Here is a 21957-nt window from a genome sequence, read left to right on the forward strand (position 1 = left end):
GTTACCCTGATTAGGGTAATCGGTTACACAGTCCCAAAATGGCCAAAAAATCAGTTTTTGGTTTGGGTAATCGGTTACCTTGATTAGGGTAACCGGTTACCCAATTTTATTTTATTTTTGAAATAATGAATGTATGCATGTGTAGTAGGGTCGTGGATCAGATGAAAATTGTATCGGGGTAGGGTGAATTTTGGGGTATGACAGCTGCCCCTATTTAATCTTCTCGAACCTGAATGTTTAGATAGCAACGACTTCCACACATCCAAGGTAAGAGAGGATTAAATAAATAAAACTATCCAAAAATTCACCCTACTGGGAATGAAATGAATGTGATATGAAGTGATGGGTATTTGTGAAGGTTGTTCATGGGATGGAAAATAAATTTGATATGGAATCATCTGTTGAGGATAGTTTATGGTATTATGTGGGGAGGACATGGGTCAGCTGTATGATGGTTATGTCATGATGTGTATGATATGCAATGTATGTTATGGTGTGTAACATAAGTATCTCTTCAACTGGAAAACAAAGAGAAAAGATTCATGACAAAATGTCAAGAAGAAAGATGAGAGGGAATATGACTTCGTTGGGGATAAGTTTCTTATGTAAAAGATAGTGAAAATCCCTAGCAACGGTTGAGAAGATTTTAGTTCAGTGACGCTTCCTAGCAACAACTGGAATAGCTGAAATCTAAAGATGTAGATCCCTAGCAACGACTATGGAGGTTTTAGTTCAGTGACGCTTCCTAGCAACTACTGGAATACCTGAAATCTAAAGATGCAGATCTCTAGCAACGACTGGGGAGGTTTTAGTTCAGTGACGCTTCCTAGCAATGGCTGGAATACCTGAAATCTAAAGATGTAGATCCCTAGCAACGACTAGAGAGGTTTTAGTTCAGTGACACTTCCTAGCAACTGCTGGAATACTGGAAATCTAAAGATGCAGATCCCTAGCAACGACTAGGGAGGTTTTAGTTCAGTGACACTTGCTAGCAATGGCTGGAATACCTGAAATCTAAAGGTGTAGATCCCTAGCAACGACTAGGGAGGTTTTAGTTCAGTGACGCTTCCTAGTAATAGCTGGAATATCTGAAATCTAAAGGTGTAGATCCCTAACAACGACTGGGGAGGCTTTAGTTTAGTGATGCTTCCTAGCAATAGCTGGAATACTTGAAATCTAAAGATATAAATCCCTAACAACGGTTGGGGAGATTTGAATTTTGAAAGTGTCAATCCCTAGCAATGGTTGGGAAGGTTTGAATTTGAAAAGTATCAATCCCTAGCAATGGCTGGAGAGGTTTGAGTTTGAAAAGTGTCAATCCCTAGTAACGGTAGGGAAGGTTTCATTTTTGAAAGTGTGCAAAAGGCACATGAGTACTTGTAAAAGGCATGTGAATAGATATGGTGGTTATCATACACAAGGTAGAGGAAAATTTATGGTAGGCACGAAAAACTCATTATATCCCTCAGGCACAACGACGGGGATGAAAATTTTGAAATATGGCTACCACTTGGGACTTGCCAAACCTACATCAGGTGTTTTAAGACAAACGATAAGAGGATAGGTCAATCGTCCAATCTCTCATTTTTTCTTAACATGCAAAGTTGATATAGGTAAACTCTCTCGTGCAAAAGGTAAAAAGGAGGCTTGCAAAAAGGCAAAATAGGGTTTTCCCTTGCAAAAAGCAGATGGGTCTTGCAAAAGGCGAGGTACTGTAACACCCCAAAATTTTTCCTCCTCATTCACACATTCATTTTTAGGTCATTTAACATTAGATACATTGCATTTCATCATGTCAATCGGGATTAGCTCCAAGAAGCTTAAACATCATCCAGGACATTTTGTGAGTTCTATTTAGATGATCAGTCAACACAAGGGAAAGACTTGAGTTACTTCCAACAGGGGTCTATTCGTCAGTCAAAACGTTAATCTTGAAGGAGCAAAGGTTTGTTCATAAGCTGTCATGCTCGCTAGGCGAAGCCCACGTGTTTTGAAAAAAAAATGGAAAACGAAAAAAAAAAATCGAAAATGAAAAAAAAAACGAAAAACGAAAATAAATAAATAAATAAAAGAAAAAATCTCAGACTTGGACCTCTCTCAAAAGCCCACTAAGCTACCAATATTAGGCTATAAATACTAGAGTTTTCATTGAAACAAAACCCTGGACAAAACCTGGAGAGAAACCTAGACAGAGAGAGTGAGAATTAATCTGCAACAACCTCCAGGCAACTCTGAAAGGTTCATTCTGACTCACACACTTTCAGCTCAGGCAAACCCTAACATTGGTTTGCAAATCCAGCCGTGCCATTTAATTTCAACCGATATCTCCAATCAGGTTTGCCCTTATTCCCATTACCTTTGTGCTTTGAAGTTGAATACTCTGAATGTTTGAGGTATGATGGATGAATTTCATTAGGTTTTTGCCCACGAGTTCATAATTATGTATGAATGTATAAATAATGCCTTGAATGCTTAATCGTTTAATTTCTGAAGTGTATGCCACAGGGTTTGAGGTTTCTAAAACCATACTGTTATCCATGAAAAATCCAAAACCCGCAGGCGCTCGCTAGCACCTTCGCTAGGCGAGCACGCAGCGACGCTTCGCCAAGCCTTCGCTAGGCGAGACAGTAGCGATCGCGACAGTAGCATTTGCTTTTTTCTGTTTTGATCTAATCTGACTTACGTTTGTCATAACATGTTTTCTCCTAATCCTTATCGTGTTTCACTAACCCTTTTGTTGACTTTTTGTGAAGGCTCACATGACTTTTGCAGGGATAGCTCGTTGGATATTCCACTTTGCTTGTGGGATACCATTTGGGAGATTTATTCTGATTGCCTTGTTGGCACATTTACTTTATACATGTTTGTTTTGTATGTGTTCGTATCCCCACAGGTAGCGCGGTTCCTTCGTCAAGGATTGCCTTTTTGCATGAGCATCCCTAACCCTACCAACTCATTGATTTTTCTTCTCCTAAGAACACGTTAACTCCTTCTACTACAGGCGAGTAAGTCTCCAAAGGTCGAGCATCCGGTAGATTGCGTAGTAACGTCGTTCGTCCAAAACCCAATCCATAACCTCGTAGTTAGCCGAACTACGGCTTGCTCTGATTCTCATTCCAGATGAGATACGTAGGCATAAGACGCGATGTCTTACCGAGCAAACTTCCCTTTAACCCCTAGGTAGCCGAGCTACGAAGACTCTGATTCTCATATTCAGATGAGATACGTATGCAGTGGATGCGACATCCGTGCGAGTCATTTTCTTTTGACCCTCCCTTTAGTACGTATTGCATTAGATAAACATACACACTTTTCTCATCCCTTCAGTCATGTTTGCACAAATAATTTTTCACAAAAAACAACAACCTTTGCAACAAATATGAAAAGGGCTCCCTAGGAGTACCTAGGATGTTTTGGGTGCCTAACACCTTCCCATTGCATAACCAACCCCCTTACCCAGATATTTGACATTTTTACTAGTTTTTTATTCGATAAAACTTTTAGGTTTTTGTTCGCTTTCTAACCATTCCTTTGGATAAATAGAAGTGCGGTGGCGACTCGACTTTTGTATGATTTACCTTGGATTTAGTAAATATCTCCAATGGTAACGAATACCCCGCTACAGAAAAATGGCGACTCTGCTGGGGATATTACCCTAGTGGGTTTTGCCTACTTTTCATGCTTGTTGTATTGTATTTGTTTTGTGACATATTTTTGTGCAATTTGGAATTACTGTATTGTATGTAATGATTGAATTGCTTGAATATTAATTCCTTGTATGCTTGGTGATCTTTGTGAGATAAGTTCTATGACCGGACTCGAGTGCAATTAAGATAGGAGAATGGCATAGTCTTGTTGACTTGTGTGGAGTTATTCCTTAGCAAGTTGACTTGCAAGCCCATTCACTTGGTGGAGGTCATGTTGAGATCAATAATGTCACACAAGTAAGTTATGGTTAGACATTACTTTTTCCAATATAGACCTTAGAAGCCAAGGACCTTAGTTTACCAAACCCATCTTGGCCTATTCGTAGGATGTAGTGCGAAAGTCGTTCAAGTGTAAGATTTGATACGATTGTTACGCGATACTACACTCATAAGAGTCTCTCTTGAGAATATTTTTGGAATACGAGTAGTCGTTCCTCCGATAATATCCGAAAGATGGGATTATGACTATGGGAACCTTTTTGTAGAACATGTTTGGAAGGTTTAAACCTTAGTACACTCCCTTTGGGTGGTTCTTAACCTAAACTCCATGCTCGTGACTTGCAACAAACCCTTGATTCATGGTTGATCCGTTCAGGTATCCTTAATATCAATGAAACTTGGGTGTTGATAAGGTGTAAACCATAATCCACCAAAAATGGATGGTTGATATTAAGGATAACATGATCCATCCCATGACCTTTGTTTGGTGTGCTTTGCTTGATCCTCTTAATTTCTCTCCAGGCAGTGCAACCTGATAGATGTTCAAGTGGATCCAGCAATTCTGATTGACATGCCATTGCATTGCATAACATCACTCGCATATTTGCATCCAACACCTCATGCTTATTCATTTGCAGGGTATTCCCTTTTTGGGGGGGGGGGGGGGGGGGGGCTTAAAATTCAATAAGCAGTGCATCGCATACCATGCATACTAACCCTTGTTTGTTTTGCAGGTGTCACCGCAGTGTCTAATGTTTTTTCCCTGTTTCAGGCAGTTATTGGTCCCAAGCGAGTTCACAGGTACCCGACAAAGGAAAACCGTCCACGACTAGCAATGGACCAGATACAGAAAGAACTGGCTGATATGTGTGAAAGGATGGATCAGTTCATGACATTGATGACTGGTATGGCAGAAGGCCAGGAAAAGCTGAAGGAATTGGTTGAGCAACCGAGGCCCGATCCAGAGGTGGAAATACCAAGTGCTGAGGGGAACCCTGGTAACCCTGGGAACGCTGATAACCTTGTGAACACTGGAAACGCGGGTAACACAAATGTTGATGGAAACCCGGGTAATGTTGGCAACACGGGAAATGTTGGGAATGGTATTGGCGGAAGGTACAATGTGAATCAAGGGATTCGGATTAACGGGCGCCCCGTTACTGAAGATTGTCAGTATGATCAATTTTCTTTGCACGACGAGGCCCTCGAGACCACTCGCCGTATGGATGAGCTTGCTGAGAAGCTCAAATCTTTGGAGTCTCAAAATTCCTTAGGTTTTTATGTCACCAATCTTGGTCTGGTTCAGGGAGTAAGGATCCCTCACAAGTTCAAACCCCCTACTTTTGAGAAATACAACGGTACTTCTTGCCCACGCACTCATCTCCAATCTTATCTGGGAAGGTTGGGAGCTCACACTGAAGATGAAAAGCTGTGGATGTACTATTTTGAAGACAGTTTAACTGGAGCTTCTCGTGAATGGTATTCTCATTTGTCTCGTACTACCATCAAGAGCTGGAAAGACTTGGCAGAGGCTTTTGTCAAGCAATATCAATACAACTTGGACATGGCTCCAAATCGGACCTTGTTGCAAGGAATGTCTCAGACTGCCAAGGAGACCTTTAGAGAATATGCTCAGCGTTGGAGACAAATTGCTGCGTCCGTCCAACCCCCCATGTCTGAAAGGGAGATGGCGGACATGTTCATGAACACTCTTCAAGGCAATTATATCGAGAGATTGGCTGCTTGCCCGTCAATCAGCTTTGTAGAGATAGTGATTGCTGGAGAAAGAATCGAGAGTCTGTTGAAGATGGGCCGAATTCAAGACAACAGTACTTCCAACTCATCAGTTCCCAAGAAACCGTTTGCTGGTAACGGTCAGCAAAGAAGAGAAGGTGAGACAAGCGCTGTGTATGCCGACAGAGGCACGGGCAGAGGACGCCCTAATTATTATCAAGATCAAGTGGCCGCAGTCACTATTCCAACACCTGTTCCTCTACCGCAGTATCATCCGCAACAACAACCCAGGTACAACAATCAACAACAAGGAGGTAATCTGGGTCAGCAGACACACTATCAACAACGTCCAAGGCAGGCGGACCGGGTCATTGAGCCAATCCCAATGCCTTATTCTGTATTGCTTCCCAAGCTGATTGACATGAATCTGGTTACGTTGAGAACTCTGGCCCCACCGGTCGGTCCCAATAATCTGCCTAGAGGTTATGATGTCAACGCCAGATGTGCTTTTCACTCCAACGCACCTGGCCATACTACAAATAATTGCAAGGCTCTCCAGCTAAAGGTACAAGATTTGAGAGATGCCCAGGCCATCAATTTTTCTCCGGTGCCTAATGTTATCCAAAACCCGATGCCAGCTCACGGCGGGCAGAGGATTAATGCTGTTGATAGTGGGGAAACTTTGAATTTGGTTTCGAATGCGGCTAAAGTAAAGACTTCGCTATCGGTAGTTAAAGACCGACTTTTGAAAGGACAGATTTTCCCGGGCTGTGGGGAAGAGTGCGGAAATTGTCAAGTTGCCGAGAACGGATGTGACAGTTTGAGAAAGGGTATTCAGCAACTGATAGATGAAGGTTGTCTTCAGTTCGATCAGACTCGTCCAGTGAAGAATGATGTGTCGACAGTAACGTTTTATTTCACTCCTGAAGAAATATATGTTCCCGAGAGACCCGCTCCGATGACAATATATTTCCCAGAAAGTCCAGCACCAATTTACTCTGACAACCCTCAACCGACTTTGATTGGTCCGGTCACCATCACGGTACCAGGACCTGTTCCGTATGAGAAAGACAATGCTATCCCGTGGCAGTATGGGGCTGATATCTACTGCCAGGGGCAGAAAGTTAACGAAGAAGACATTGACATTGGTAGCTCCGCTGTAGACAATGTTGGAGGAATTGGTGGCTTCACTCGCAGTGGACGCCTATTTGCATCATCAACATTGCGCACGAATGCTGAAGCTGAGGCAGCTGCCAAGGCTAAAGGAAAACAGGTATCCACCGAAGAGGTTACTACCGAGGAAGCTCCTCCTAAGACCGCATTCGAGAAGGAAGTGGATGAGTTTATGAGGATTATCAAGAAAAGTGACTACAAGGTAGTCGACCAGCTAAATCAGACACCCTCAAAGATCTCCATTCTCTCACTATTGATGTGCTCTGAGGCACACAAAGTATCCTTGTTGAAAGTACTGAATATGGCTTATGTTCCCCCGGAGATAACTGTTGACCAGCTGGAGTCGGTAGTTTTGAATGTACACACTAGCCATGCGCTAGGTTTCACTGATTATGACCTGACGTCTGAGGGCAGGAATCACAACAAAGCCTTGCATATCACAATGGAATGCAAAGGGATGGTGCTTTCCCATGTTTTGGTTGATACAGGCTCTTCTCTTAATTTTCTTCCAAAGAAAGCCTTGATGAAGTTGGATTGCGATGACGCCACCCTGAGGCCGAGTAATTTGGTTGTGAGGGCCTTTCATGGCTCTAAGCGAGTTGTCTGTGGCGAAGTTGAGTTGCCATTTAAGATTGGACCACAGGTATTTAAGAGTACCTTTTATGTGATGGATATCCAGCCTGCCTATAGCTGTCTGCTAGGTCGGCCCTGGATTCATGCTGCCGGTGCTGTTACTTCTACTCTCCACCAGAAGCTCAAATATGGACTAGAAGGTCAGATCGTCACTGTCTGTGGTGAAGAGGATATTTTTGTTAGCCACCTGTCTACATTTAAGTATGTGGAAATGGATGGCGAGATGCATGAAATGCTGTGTCAGGGCTTCGAAGCCATAAACATTAGTGAGATCGTGCCCGAAGCTGTCTTTTCACCTAATTCCGAGAAGGTCGGGACTTCTATCTCTTCATACAAGCAAGCTGTTGAAGTGGTTAAAACTGGTAATGCCCAAGGCTGGGTCAAATTTGTGGAGCCAATCATCAAAGAAGACAAGTTTGGATTGGGGTATACTCTGGGGACTCAGAAGAATGAAGCCGGTACTTTCTCCAGCGGGGGTTTGGTTTCTCCTCACATTGTCAATGCTGCAGAGAAAGACAAGGCTGACAGTGACTGTGACTTAGATAGCTGGATTCGCCCGTGTGTCCCAGGAGAAAAGCTCGACAATTGGTCGTCTGAAAAAGTCGTCCGGTTTACTCTACTGAAGGAGTAATTTTTATTGTTTTCCTTTTGTCACATGCATAATAAAGTCTTACACTTTGACCAAGGTGTAATGACTCATCTGTAGGGTCATCCATTTAGTTACATTTCGCAATTATTTTCATCATCAATAAAGGACAGCTTTTGCAAACAATTTTGTGTTCTCTTTCTTTCAATTATTTTTACTTTTACAAAAATGGCAATGTTTCTTTTTTGTTTTTCTTTCCAAAAAAACACCTCATAAAACTGATCACCCGGATCTCACTGCTAACGACACTGCTATGGCCAAGTATGACTTCGACAATCCTATCTATCAAGCCGAAGAAGGGGCTGAGGAAGATTGTGAATTGCCTGAAGAGTTAGCCAGGTTGTTGAAACAGGAGGACCGAGCTATTACACCTTATCAGGAGGTGATTGAGACCGTCAACATTGGTACCGAAGACGACAAGAAAGAAATCAAGATCGGGGCCAGCCTACAGGCCGAGGTGAAAGAACGATTGATCAGTCCTATCAAGATATGCCAGGTTTCAAGAAATGCCTGCACCTAAAACAGAAAGAGAGGTTCGTGGCCTCCTGGGCAGATTGAACTACATTTCAAGGTTCATATCTAATCTTACAGCCACATGCGAGCCATTGTTCAAAATGCTGAGAAAAGAGCAAGAGGTCAGTTGGAATGATAATTGTCAGAAAGCCTTTGAAAGAATAAAAGAGTATTTGCAGGAGCCCCGATTCTAATGCCTCCAGTAGAGGGAAGATCGTTGATCATGTACTTAACTGTGTTAGAAAGGTCAATGGGTTGTGTGCTCGGTCAGCATGACGAGTCAGGTCGAAAAGAGCATGCAATATACTACCTTAGCAAAAAGTTTACCGACTGTGAACAAAGATATTCACTACTCGAGAAAACTTTCCGCGCTTTGGCATGGGCTGCTCACCGACTAAGACAGTATATGTTGACTCACATGACTCTATTGATATCAAAGATGGATCAAGTCAAGTATATTTTTGAAGAGCCAGCGTTTACCGGAAGGGTTGCTAGGTGGCAAATGATGCTGACAGAGTATGACATCCAATACATTTCACAAAAAGCCATCAAAGGAAGTGTCTTGTCAGACTATCTTGCCGAGCAATCGATTGATGATTATCAACCTATGAGGTTCGACTTTCCTGATGAGGACATCATGTTTCTCAAATCGAAAGATTGCGAGGAACCACTCCCGGAGGAGGGGCCTGACCCTGAATCCAAATGGATTATGATGTTTGATGGGGCGGTCAACGTCAATGGTCGCGGAGTTGGTGCAGTGTTGATCATGTCGGAGGGGGTTCATATGCCATTTTGTGCCAGAATAACTTTTCCCTGCACCAACAATGAAGCCGGATGAAGCAGAATGGGTCCGTTCTCGATACAATCAGCTGAGCCTAGTTGAGGAAAAGAGACTAGCAGCTATATGCCATGGCCAACTATATCGGAGACGGATGAAGAGAGCATTTGATCAGAAAGTGCGCCCTCGGGAGTATCAAGTCGGTGAATTGGTACTCAAAAGAATTCTTCCTCCCAACACAAATCACAGGGGCAAATGGACACCGAACTATGAGGGTCCATACGTGGTTAAAAGAGTTTTTCTCTGACGGAGCTTTGATGCTAACAACCATGGATGGCGAATACTTCCCGTCCCCTGTCAACACAGACGCAGTTAAAAAATACTTCGCATAAATTGACCCGCTGGACAAGTAAAAAGAATGGTCCAGGCAAAAAAGGGGCATCCCGACGAACCAAAAAAAAGGAATGAAGAGGTTCAGGAAAAAATTAGGGATATAAAAATAAAAAATGTACACCCGGTGAGTCGAAAACCCAAAAGGGCGGCTCAGGCAAAAAAGGGTATCCCGGTGGATCGAAAACCCAAAAGGACGGTCCACGCAAAAGTTAGGGAATAAGCGAATGACTACAACCTGAGTTCACCTGTGTTATATCACCGTTTCATTCAATCCGGAAATCTTCGAAGGTTAAAGATCGTCTAACCATCCACTTCAGAAAGCAAGATGAGCAGAGCGTCTTGAGGACATACGAGCCATAGCAGAGTCGAAACTCAGTGGGACCCCGTTTCCACATTGCCATTAGGATAGTTTCTCTTGTTCAATTTATAGCGATCACCTCTTTCCAGGGATCAGCTTCCTAATGTCGAATAATTCAGTTTAAAAGCCTCTTTATTTTTCATTTATCAGTTTGTTTGCAAAAGATGTCTGAATTCCTGATGAAACATATTGCATCTGAATATAATGGTGGCTTTTGCAGATGATTTGCACAGGAAAACATTTAAAATTGCTTTGAATGTGCCTAATCCCGGACGGTGAATTCAAACCGAGCAATTCCCCCGGGACATACGTGTGTGATTACAGGTCACAGGAACCGGATGCCAAGTCATGAATCCTCACCCCCAAGCGGTTGACAAAGCCTCTCCTCTACAGAGCAGGTTCCCCAGTAGAGTTGACAGTATCCAGACGGTATATCCCCAGTAGAGTTGACAGTATCCAGACTGTATGTCCCCAGCGGAGTCGACAGTGCCAGACTGTATCTTCCCAGCAACAGCGGAGTAGTCGCATACCCAACAGACAAGAGGGTGGTGTTCCCAGTGTTCATCTCATTCCCCCAGCAGATTATTTCTAACAGATTTGTTCTAATCCCCAGCTTGAGGACGATTATCAAGTTCATATCCCCAGCAAAGGTCGATTCATACGACATTTCCCCAGGAAGTGCTTTCCTCACAGACTCTCCTCACAGAGCCTCGCCAAACAAGGTTCCCATAGTTGATACTCCCCCAGCAAGGTCAACTTTTCAAAAGGCCGATTTATTTTCGGTGGCTCCCCAGTCCCGGCAGATGGATCGTTCCCCACAGAGCATTCAAGGATTGATACAGCGATCCGCTCCCTACCAGAGTTGCTTCCCCAAGCAGATTTCTTTTTTTCTTTTGCACCATGCATAACATTTACATTTGCATTTGCATGCATATCAAACATACACATAAGCTGATAAACAGGTTCTTCAAAGCAGACTGAAAAATTACTTTACAACCAAAGTCATGAGATTCGGCCAGAGGATCAAGTGTGTGTGTGATCCAGCATGAGGGTCATTTCGAAGATTCAGCCTGAGAATCGTTTTCCAAAGATCCAGTCGGAGGGTCATTTCGAAGATTCAGCCAGAGAATCGACTACGAGCGTTATTTCCCCAGCAAGCCAGCTGGAGGAATAGATTGACAGCTCAACAGAAAATCAACCTACAAGAGGATCCAGCCCGCGGATCGCATTTAAAAAACAAAGTCTAATCGAAGAGTCGTTATAACATGTTCTAGCCTAAAGAAATGTACGAAGCCCAAGAGTGGGATATTCTCGAAGCTGCATATCTAACATGAAGATTGGGCGCAGATTTCGAAAGAGAGTCAACCAGTGCATGCCTTAGATGCGAGATTCTGATGATGGGAATTTATCATCAAATCAATCCAGATCTAGCCAGAAGATCGAAGTCAGGTCTAGCCCGAAGAACGGAAATAGATTCATCCAGAGAATCGAAACAATTCAGATCTAGCCAGAAGATCGAAGTAGATTCACCCAGAGAATCAAAGAAAATAGATTCAGCCAGAGAATCGAAACAAAGGAGATCTAGCCAGAAGATCGAAGAAGATCTAGCCAGAAGATCGAAGTCAGGTCTAGCCCGAAAACCGGAAATAGATTCAGCCATAGAATCGAAACAATTCAGATCTAGCCAGAAGATCGAAGTCAAGTCTAGCCCGAAGACCGGAAATAGATTCAGCCAGAGAATCGAAACAATTCAGATCTAGCCAGAAGATCGAAGTAGATTCAGCCAGAGAATAAAAAAAAATAGATTCAGCCAGAGAATCGAAACAAAGGAGATCTAGCCAGAAGATCGAAGAAGATCTAGCCAGAAGATCGAAGAAGATCTAGCCAGAAGATTGAAACCGTATCCATCCCGAAGATCAAAATTAACATCCAACCAGAGGACTAAATTGAGTATAGATTCAGCCAGAGGATCGAAACTCCAGATTAAGTCAGAAGACTGATTCAGATTCAGCCAGAGGATCGGAAGAGAAATAAACAGCGCGGTGTATTTTAGCATTTTTGTGGTGTTCTCGAAGCGTAAATTTCCGGTCTGTCTTTGGTATTCAATCACAGCTCACCATGTTTGTCTGATAAGCTGTTCGCTTTCATCCTGCTCGGGCTGGCTGATGACTGAATAGGGGCAGCTGTAACACCCCAAAATTTGCCCTCCTCATTCACACATTCATTTTTAGGTCATTTAACATTAGATACATTGCATTTCATCATGTCAATCGGGATTAGCTCCAAGAAGCTTGAACATCATCCAGGACACTTTGTGGGTTCTATTTCGATGATCAGTCAACACAAGGGAAAAACTTGAGTTACTTCCAACAGGGGTCTATTCGTCAGTCAAAAGGTTAATCTTGAAGGAGCAAAGGTTTGTTCATAAGTTGTCATGCTCGCTAGGCAAGCCCACGTGTTTTGAAAAAAAAAGGAAAAAAAAACCGAAAGCGGAAAAAAAAACCGAAAACGAAAAAAATAAATAAATAAATAAATAAATAAATAAATAAAAGAAAAAATCTCAGACTTTGACCTCTCTCAAAAGCCCACTAAGCTACCAATATTAGGCTATAAATACTAGAGTTTTCATTGAAACAAAATCTTGGACAAAACCTGGAGAGAAACCTAGACAGAGAGAGTGAGAATTAATCTGCAGCAACCTCCAGGAAACTCTGAAAGGTTCATTCTGACTCACACACTTTCAGCTCAGGCAAACCCTAACATTGGTTTGCAAATCCAGCCGTGCCATTTGATTTCAACCGATTTCTCCAATCAGGTTTGCCCTTATTCCCATTACCTTTGTGCTTTGAAGTTGAATACTCTGAATGTTTGAGGTATGATGGATGAATTTCATTAGGTTTTTGCCCACGAGTTCATAATTATGTATGAATGTATAAATAATGCCTTGAATGCTTATACGTTTAATTTCTGAAGTGTATGCCACAGGATTTGAGGTTTCTGAAACCATACTGTTATCCATGAAAAATCCAAAACCCGCAGGCGCTCGCTAGCACCTTCGCTAGGCGAGCACGTAGTGAGGCTTCGCCAAGCCTTCGCTAGGCGAGACAGTAGCGATCGCGACAATAGCATTTGCTTTTTTTTGTTTTGCTCTAATCTGACTTACGTTTGTCATAGCATGTTTTCTCCTAATCCTTATCGTTTTTCACTAACCCTTTTGTTGAGTTTTTGTGAAGGCTCACATGACTTTTGCCGGGATAGCTCGCTGGATATTCCACTTTGCTTGTGGGATACCATTTGGGAGATTTATTCTGATTGCCTTGTTGGCACGTTTACTTTATACATGTTTGTTTTGTATGTGTTCGTATCCCAACAGGTAGCGCGGTTCCTTCGTCAAGGACTGCCTTTTTGCATGAGCATCCCTAATCCTACCAACTCATTGATTTTTCTTCTCCTACGAACACGTTAACTCCTTCTACTACAGGCGAGTAAGTCTCCAAAGGTCGAGCATCCGGTAGATTGCGTAGTAACGTCGTTCGTCCAAAACCCAATCCATAACCCCGTAGTTAGCCGAACTATGGCTTGCTCTGATTCTCATTCCAGATGAGATACGTAGGCATAAGACGCGATGTCTTACCGAGCAAACTTCCCTTTAACCCCTAGGTAGCCGAACTACGAAGACTCTGATTCTCATATTCAGATGAGATACATATGCAGTGGATGCGACATCCGTGCGAGTCATTTTCTTTTGACCCTCCCTTTAGTACCTATTGCATTAGATAAACATACATGCTTTTCTCATCCCTTCAGTCATGTTTGCACAAATAATTTTTCACAAAAAACAACAACCTTTGCACCAAATATGAAAAGGGCTCCCTAGGAGTACCTAAGATGTTTTGGGTGCCTAACACCTTCCCATTGCATAACCAACCCCCTTACCCAGATCTCTGACATTTTTACTAGTTTTTGATTCGATAAAACTTTTAGGTTTTTGTTCGCTTTCTAACCATTCCTTTGGATAAATAGAAGTGCGGTGGCGACTCGACTTTTGTATGATTTACCTTGGATTTAGTCAATATCTCCAATGGTAACGAATACCCCGCTACAGGTACTGGCAAAGGGCCAACAATATTTGCAAAAGGCAAATAAAAAGAGATACTTTGGGGAAACCTGTTGGGGTTTGTTCACGGGGATCCTTGCACTTTCGAGAAAGGCTTGAATCCAACTTACGCTAAACATGCATGCTCTGTTATGAAAAGTATGTTATGATGTAATGTTATGCATGTAAAATCTCGATGTATGCAGAAAGTCGGTGTATGCTCGGGATGCTGGGGTATGCCAATGCATTGTCTATGGATTGTGCCAAGTATGGTTGGGCTTTAGTGGGACTTTCCGTTTCGGCGGGAAAAATTATGCATGAAGTGATGCATGCAATGCATGTGGGAGTGCAACTGGGTATTTGGATTTTTTTAGGGACTTTTATTTCCAATGAGAGATCATCATCAAAGGGTTGATGGAAAAGGGTGTCGTCATCAAAGGGTTGATGGAAAAGGGTGTCATCATCAAAGGGTTGATGGAAAAGGGTGTCATCACCAAAGGGTTGATGGAAAAGGGGGGTCGTCATCAAAGGGTTGATGGAAAAGAGTTTGTCATCGTCAAAGGGTTGACGGAAAGGTAATTTTTCTTCGTCAAAGGGTTGACGAAAAGGTAATTTGTCTTCGTCAAAGGGTTGACGGGAAAGAATTTGTCTTCGTCAAAGGGTTGATGGAAAGGTAATTGTCTTTGTCAAAGGGTTGACGGAAAAGAATTTGTCTTCGTCAACGGGTTGACGAAAAAGAATTTGTCTTCGTCAAAGGGTTGACGGAAAAGAATTTGTCATCGTCAAAGGGTTGACGGAAAAGAATTTGTCATCGTCAAAGAGTTGACGGAAAAAAAAATTTCTTCGTCAAAGGGTTGACGGAAAAGAATTTGTCTTCGTCAAAGGGTTGACGGGACGGAAAAGAATTTGTCATCGTCAAAGGGTTGACGTAAAGGTAATTGTCTTCGTCAAAGGGTTGACGGAAAAGAATTTGTCATCGTCAAAGGGTTGACGGAAAAGAATTTGTCTTCGTCAAAGGGTTGAAGGAAAAGAATTTATCTTCGTCAAAGGGTTGACGAAAAATATTTTTTCTTCGTCAAAGGGTTGACGAAAAGGTAATTTGTCTTCATCAAAGGGTTGACGAAAAGGTAATTTGTCATCGTCAAAGGGTTGACGGAAAAGAATTTGTCATCGTCAAAGGGTTGACGGAAAGGTAATTGTCCTCGTCAAAGGGTTGACGGAAAATAATTTGTCTTCGTCAAAGGGTTGATGGAAAAGAATTTGTCATCGTCAAAGGGTTGACGGAAAAGAATTTGTCTTCGTCAAAGGATTGACGAAAAGGTAATTGTCTTTGTCAAAGGGTTGACGGAAAAGAATTTTTCTTCGTCAAAGGGTTGATGGAAAAGAATTTGTCTTCATCAAAGGGTTGACGGAAAAGAATTTGTCATTGTCAAAGGGTTGACGGAAAAGAATTTGTCTTCGTCAAAGGGTTGACGGAAAAGAATTTGTCTTCGTCAAAGGGTTGACGGAAAAGAATTTGTCATCGTCGAAGGGTTGACGGAAAAGAATTTGTCTTCGTCAAAGGGTTGACGAAAAGAAACTGTTGTAAAATGTCGTCATCAGAGGGCTGATGGAAAAAAAGTTTGTCATCGTCAAAGGGTTGTCGGAAAGAAAAAGTCAGGTTATGTCCTCATCAAAGGGTTGATGGGAAGGACTTATTATGTTATGTATGCATATGATGCATGTTAAATGAGAATTTCTCATTTTTGTGAGAGAGCTTTTTGATATGCAACTTCCTTATATTGAAAGAAGGTCATGTGTGTTTATTGTATGCAGTGCATGTGGTAATACAAGATGAATATTGATTGTCTTTGAATTGATCTCCCTTTTTGGAGGTGAGACTTTCTGGTACCAATGTTGATCGGATTTGAGTTTATGAAGATGCCAGCGAAGTGGGCTTTTATTTCTAGTGATGGCTAATATGGAGTGGGCTTTCGGTTTTGGAGATGCCAATAGCGATTGGGCTTTATGGTTAATGATAGAGATTTGTTTTGGGAGGTGTCAATAACAATTTGGCTTTATGGTTAATGATGACACTGAAATTCACCGTATTTTCGACTCCGATTTCGCATGCATTCTAGTTGTATTATTGTTATTTTGTTGTGTTATTACTATGTTTCTCTTTGTTTTCAGGTTTTTACTTTAATCGGAGCCCCGATCAAGAAAAGGAGTGAAAACGAGCTAAAAACCCTAAAATTCAGCATTTTGCACTTGTGGCTCCCACTGTGGCTAGCGCCATGGGCCCTGCCATGACGTGTCCTAGCTCAACTTCCCTCAACTGCCACGTTCCCCACTACTTCCACTAAGGCACCACAGATTGGCCTTGTGGCGGGCGCCATGGACTTGTGGCGGGCACCACAAGAGGAAAAGTTTTCCCTCCCAAATTCAAACTGAAGGGCATCCTTGTCTTTTCCATTATTTTACTTGCCTATAAATAGAGACTCGAATTCATTTGTTTAATCATCCAAACTTAGAGAAGAGGCAAACTTAGAGCAAACTTAGTTTCACTTAGGCATATATTCAGTATTTTAAAGTGGTAATCGCTTCACATCGAGGTGTTACCACAATTGTGTTATCGAGTTTATGATCGAGTCTGTAATCGAGTTTGAAGCACTTTGGAAGGAAGTTAATCCTGTCGCCATTTTCATTTCCTCTTTGCATTTTATTCAACCCTCCGATTGGAGCAGGTTTTTATTACTTTGCCTCTATCTATTTTATTTTCCCGCACTCGCACTTTACTTTATTTATTTTCCCGCACTCGCTTTACTTTATTTATTTCCCGCACTCGCTTTACTTTATTTATTTCCCGCACTCGTTTTACTTTATTTACTTCCCGCACTCGCTTTACTTTATTTACTTCCCGCACTCGCTTTACTTTATTTATTTCCCGCACTCGCACTTTACTTTATTTATTTCCCGCACACGCTTTACTTTATTTATTTTCCGCACTCGCTTTACTTTATTTATTTTCCGCACTCGCACTACTTTTATTTATTTCCCGCACTCGCACTACTTTTATTTAAATTAAAATGCACTTTTACTTTACCATGTCTAACTAAATCTATAAGGTTAGAATGTAAGGATCGTAATTGAACCGATAATCCGTACAATTGTTCGTAGAAACACTTAAGGGCTATTTTGACTTTCAACCTAAGTTTTCCCGCACTTAATTTCCGTTGGGTAAGATCGAAAGCCGTCCAACGTCTTTTTAAACTTAGTTGTTTTTAACTATTTCAAAAACAGCGAAAGCGCTTTGTTTAGTTTATTAGGAGTTTTTAACTTAAGAAGAAAAGTGATTTTAAAACTATTTTCGGACGCGTTTATAAGTTTAGAGTCTGGTTCGTGAGAACCTCTTTTGGTTAAGAAATCTAGCTTAAAATGCTTTTCAACTTAGTCAAGATATTATATTTCTTAAAAATAGGTTTACTACTCTAACGCAATGCGCGCCTTTTTGTAAGTGACAATAAGAGAGTTTGATTAGGGAGTACAACTCGGTTCTGAATACGCGAAAGCGACAATTCCTATTAAATTAGTTCTTTTCAAAGTAGGAAACACTGCCCATAAGTAGTTCTATTAGCAAGTACTTGGATTATTAATTGATTATGTGAATTACATTCGAGCCTGTCTTTATTAATCGAACTTTATTCAACACTTTACTTTTCATTGCACACTCTAAACACCCTTATTTTGATTACCTTAGATAAGCACCATAACAATAGATAACGATAGATTGACACTTGGTCTTTGTGGATTCGACAATCTTTTATATTACTCTGACGCGTTCGTATACTTGCGAAAAGTATGCATCAAGTTTTTGGCGCCGTTGCCGGGGACCAATTTCGTCATATTTCGTACCCTGTTGTTATATCGTTTAGACTTAGGTTATTACCCGCCGGTCAATGCGAAGATCTCGCAGCACCGGAAGCTTAGTATACCCTCTGGCGGAACCTGGACGTTACGCTCACGCACGTTTATTCTTCCATAGAATTAGGAGAGCTATGGCCGAAGATCAAAACCAAAGACCTCTTAAGGATTTCGCTCAACCATCCAATGGAGAACCTAGTTCTAGTATAGTAAACCCAACCATACCAGCTAATAATTTCGAACTTAAACCATCCCTGTTGCAACTAGTGCAACAGAGTCAATTCGCAGGTCTCGCTACCGAGAACCCGAACCAACATTTAAAAATGTTTCTCCAATTAGCAGACACTTTTAAAACCAATGGAGCTTCTCCTGAGGCAATCTGTTTAAGATTATTCCCTTTTCCCCTCAGAGATAAAGCCCTATCATGGTTAGATTCCCTTCCACCCAATTCCATTACGACTTGGGATAACCTTAGAAGAGTATTCCTAGCTAGATACTTTCCCCCAAGTAAGACCGCCGTTCTTCGAAACCATATAACTAGGTTTACCCAGAACCAAGGAGAATTGATGTTCGAAGCTTGGGAGAGATATAAAGAGCTGTTAAGAGCATGCCCACATCATGGTTTAGAAAATTGGTTAATCATTCATACCTTCTATAATGGACTTCACTATAACACTAAGATGACCATCGAAGCTGCCGCAGGCGGTGCTCTGATGAACAAACCTTATCCTGAAGCTAGTGCCCTCATCGAAGATATGGCTCAAAACCATCAATCATGGGGAGTCGAACGAGCGATAGTTGAGAAGAAGGAAGCCCAAGGAGGAGTGCATGAACTAAGCTCTATAGACATGATGCAAGCTAAAATGGACGCATTAGCCCTTAAGGTCGAGCATATGTGCATAAACCCGAATACTGTAGTTGCAGTTTTGTTAGATTGTGAGATATGTGGAACCAAAGGACACCAATCTGCAGAATGCAGTCTATTAAACGAAACCCACTTTGAGCAAGTGAACTACACCCAAGGGAACCCATATTCAAATACCTATAACCCTGGATGGAGGAATCACCCAAACTTCTCCTATAAGAACAATAACCCAATCCAAAATAATGCACCTCCGAGACAATCAGGTTACCAAGCCCCAAGATCAAATCAACCTATGCAACCTGTGCCACCAAAGCCGAGCCTTGAGAAAATTATGGAAAATTTTATCACTGCTCAAACCCAACAAAACAAAGAGTTCATGAACCAAAACATTCACGTTAACGAACTAATTACCGAGTTAGGAACCAAGATTGACCAAATAGTTACTCATACCAAGATGCTTGAAACCCAGATCTCTCAGGTAGCTTTGAACCAAGCCCCCCAGACTACGCCTGGAGGACAGTTCCCTGGACAACGTCAACAAAATCTGAGAGGGCAAGCCAATGCCATTACCCTACGAAGTGGGAACGCTTATGATGAGCCACCAAACCCAAGATTGAGTGAACCCAAAACTTCTAAGGAATGTACCGAACCCACGGACGAAGTAAAGGAACCAGAGGAATCTGAAAACCAGGAAGGTCAAGAAAAAGGAGAAGAACCTAAAGATAAAACTTACATACCACCCCTGTCATATAAACCACCTATACCATATCCGCAAAGACTCAAACAAACCCAGATCAATAACCAGTATCAAAAATTTATTAAGGTTATAGAAAAACTTCACATAGAAATCCCTTTCACAGAAGCCATCACCTAAATACCTTCTTATGCAAAGTTTCTTAAAGGCATCCTTACCAATAAACGTAGACTAGACGATCCGAAACCCTTGGAATGTAATTCCATTTCCGAGAATAAGTTAGCCAAAAAGGATAAAGATCCTGGAAATTTCTCCATTCCTTGTCTTTTGGGTAGTCATGTCATCGAAAAAGCTTTTCTAGACTTAGGAGCTAGTGTGAGCTTAATGCCTTTAGCGGTTTGTGAGAGGTTAAACTTAGGAGAATTACAGCCTACTAAGATGTCACTTCAGTTAGCTGATAGATCTGTTAAGTATTCGATAGGCATTTTAGAAGATGTTCCTGTTAGGATCGGTCAGTTATTTATCCCTACTGATTTTGTTGTCATGGACATCAAAGAGGACAATGATATACCAATCCTTCCAGATAGACCATTCTTATCAACTGCAGGAGCCATAATAGATGTCAAGAGAGGAAAGTTGACCTTTGAGGTAGGTGACAAGAAAATAGAATTTATACTTTCGAAATTTCTTATGGCACCTGTGATGGGAGACGCATGTTATGCCTTAGATATCATTGATGAGTGCGTTAGGGAATTAGAACAAGAAGAAATCATAAAAACAATTAAGTTACCATCAACTCTCATATTGGAAGATGATGACTTTAGAAAACCCTACATCGATGATAACCTTTACGAATGTTTATCCCTTACCCTAGATCCTATGCCATGGCCTAAGAAACCAACCTTAGAACTTAAGGAACTGCCTAAGAATCTGAGATATGAGTTCCTCGATGAAGAGATGAACCGTCCAGTTATAGTCAGTGCTACCTTGAGCCAAAAGGAAACAGACCAACTTTTAAATGTTTTACGAAGATATCCCTCAGCCTTAGGATATAATATCTCTGACCTGGAAGGTATAAGCCCATCCGTATGCATGCATCGGATTTCGCTCGAAGAAGATTCAAAACCCTCTAGAGAACATCAAAGAAGAATAAACCCTATAATGAGTGATGTTGTTAAAAAAGAAGTTCTTAAGTTACTTGAGGCAGGTATAATCTACCAGATCTCGGATAGTAAGTGGGCGAGCCCTGTGCATGTAGTACCTAAAAAGGGAGGCATCACAATCGTGCAAAACGATAAAGGCGAACATGTAGCAAAACGGTTAGAAGGAGGACGACGGATGTGTATAAATTATAGAAAATTAAATAAAGCAACCAGGAAGGATCATTTCCCTTTACCATTTATAGACCAGATGTTGGAGCATCTAGCCAGACACTCTTACTTCTGCTATCTAGATGGATATTCTGGATTCTTCCAAATACCTATCCACCCCGAAGATCAAGAAAAAACTACCTTTACATGCCTTTATGGAACTTTTGCCTACAGACGAATGCCATTCGGCCTCTGTAATGCCCCAACTACTTTCCAATGCTGCATGATGTCAATCTTTGCAGATTACCTAGATGGTATCATGGAAGTATTTGTGGATGATTTCTCAGTTTACGGATTTGATTTCCACAATTGTCTTGCTAACCTTGAGAAAATCCTGGAGAGATGCGTGGAGGTAAACCTCGTGCTAAATTGGGAAAAGTGTCATTTCATGGTAACCGAAGGAATTGTTTTAGGACATATAGTTTCCGAAAAAGGTATATAGGTAGATAGAGCTAAGATAGAAGTTATAGAGAACCTAAAACCACCAAAAACCATTAGAGAAGTCCGAAGCTTTCTTGGACACGCTGGATTCTACCGGCGTTTTATCAAGGACTTCTCCAAAATAACTAAACCTTTAACTGGACTTTTAATGAAAGATACTAGGGTGGTAATCAAGTTATTTAAGAACTATATATTCCCTAGATTTGGAACACCCCGTTTAGTCATAAGCGATGGAGGATCACACTTCATATCGAGAATATTTGATAAACTTTTAAGAAAATATGGAGTTAGGCATAGAGTAGCAACACCATTCCACCCACAGACTAGTGGCCAAGTAGAAGTATCCAATAGGGAGATAAAACAAATCCTAGAAAAAACTGTTTCAATATCTAGGAGTGACTGGTCTCAGAAGCTTCAAGAAGCATTATGGGCCT

General features: G+C 41.6%; 1 non-coding gene across 1 annotated transcript; it reads right to left on the bottom strand.

The window, feature by feature from the left end:
- Window positions 1-18671: 18671 nt before the first annotated feature.
- LOC127125195 (small nucleolar RNA R71) lies at window positions 18672-18778 on the bottom strand. The gene has a single exon (XR_007804648.1). It is a non-coding gene; the product is annotated as a small nucleolar RNA R71 (small nucleolar RNA).
- Between the last annotated feature and the right edge of the window lie 3179 nt (window positions 18779-21957).

This window comes from Lathyrus oleraceus, chromosome 2 (assembly GCF_024323335.1).
Source record: "Lathyrus oleraceus cultivar Zhongwan6 chromosome 2, CAAS_Psat_ZW6_1.0, whole genome shotgun sequence".
Taxonomy (NCBI): Eukaryota; Viridiplantae; Streptophyta; class Magnoliopsida; order Fabales; family Fabaceae; genus Lathyrus; species Lathyrus oleraceus.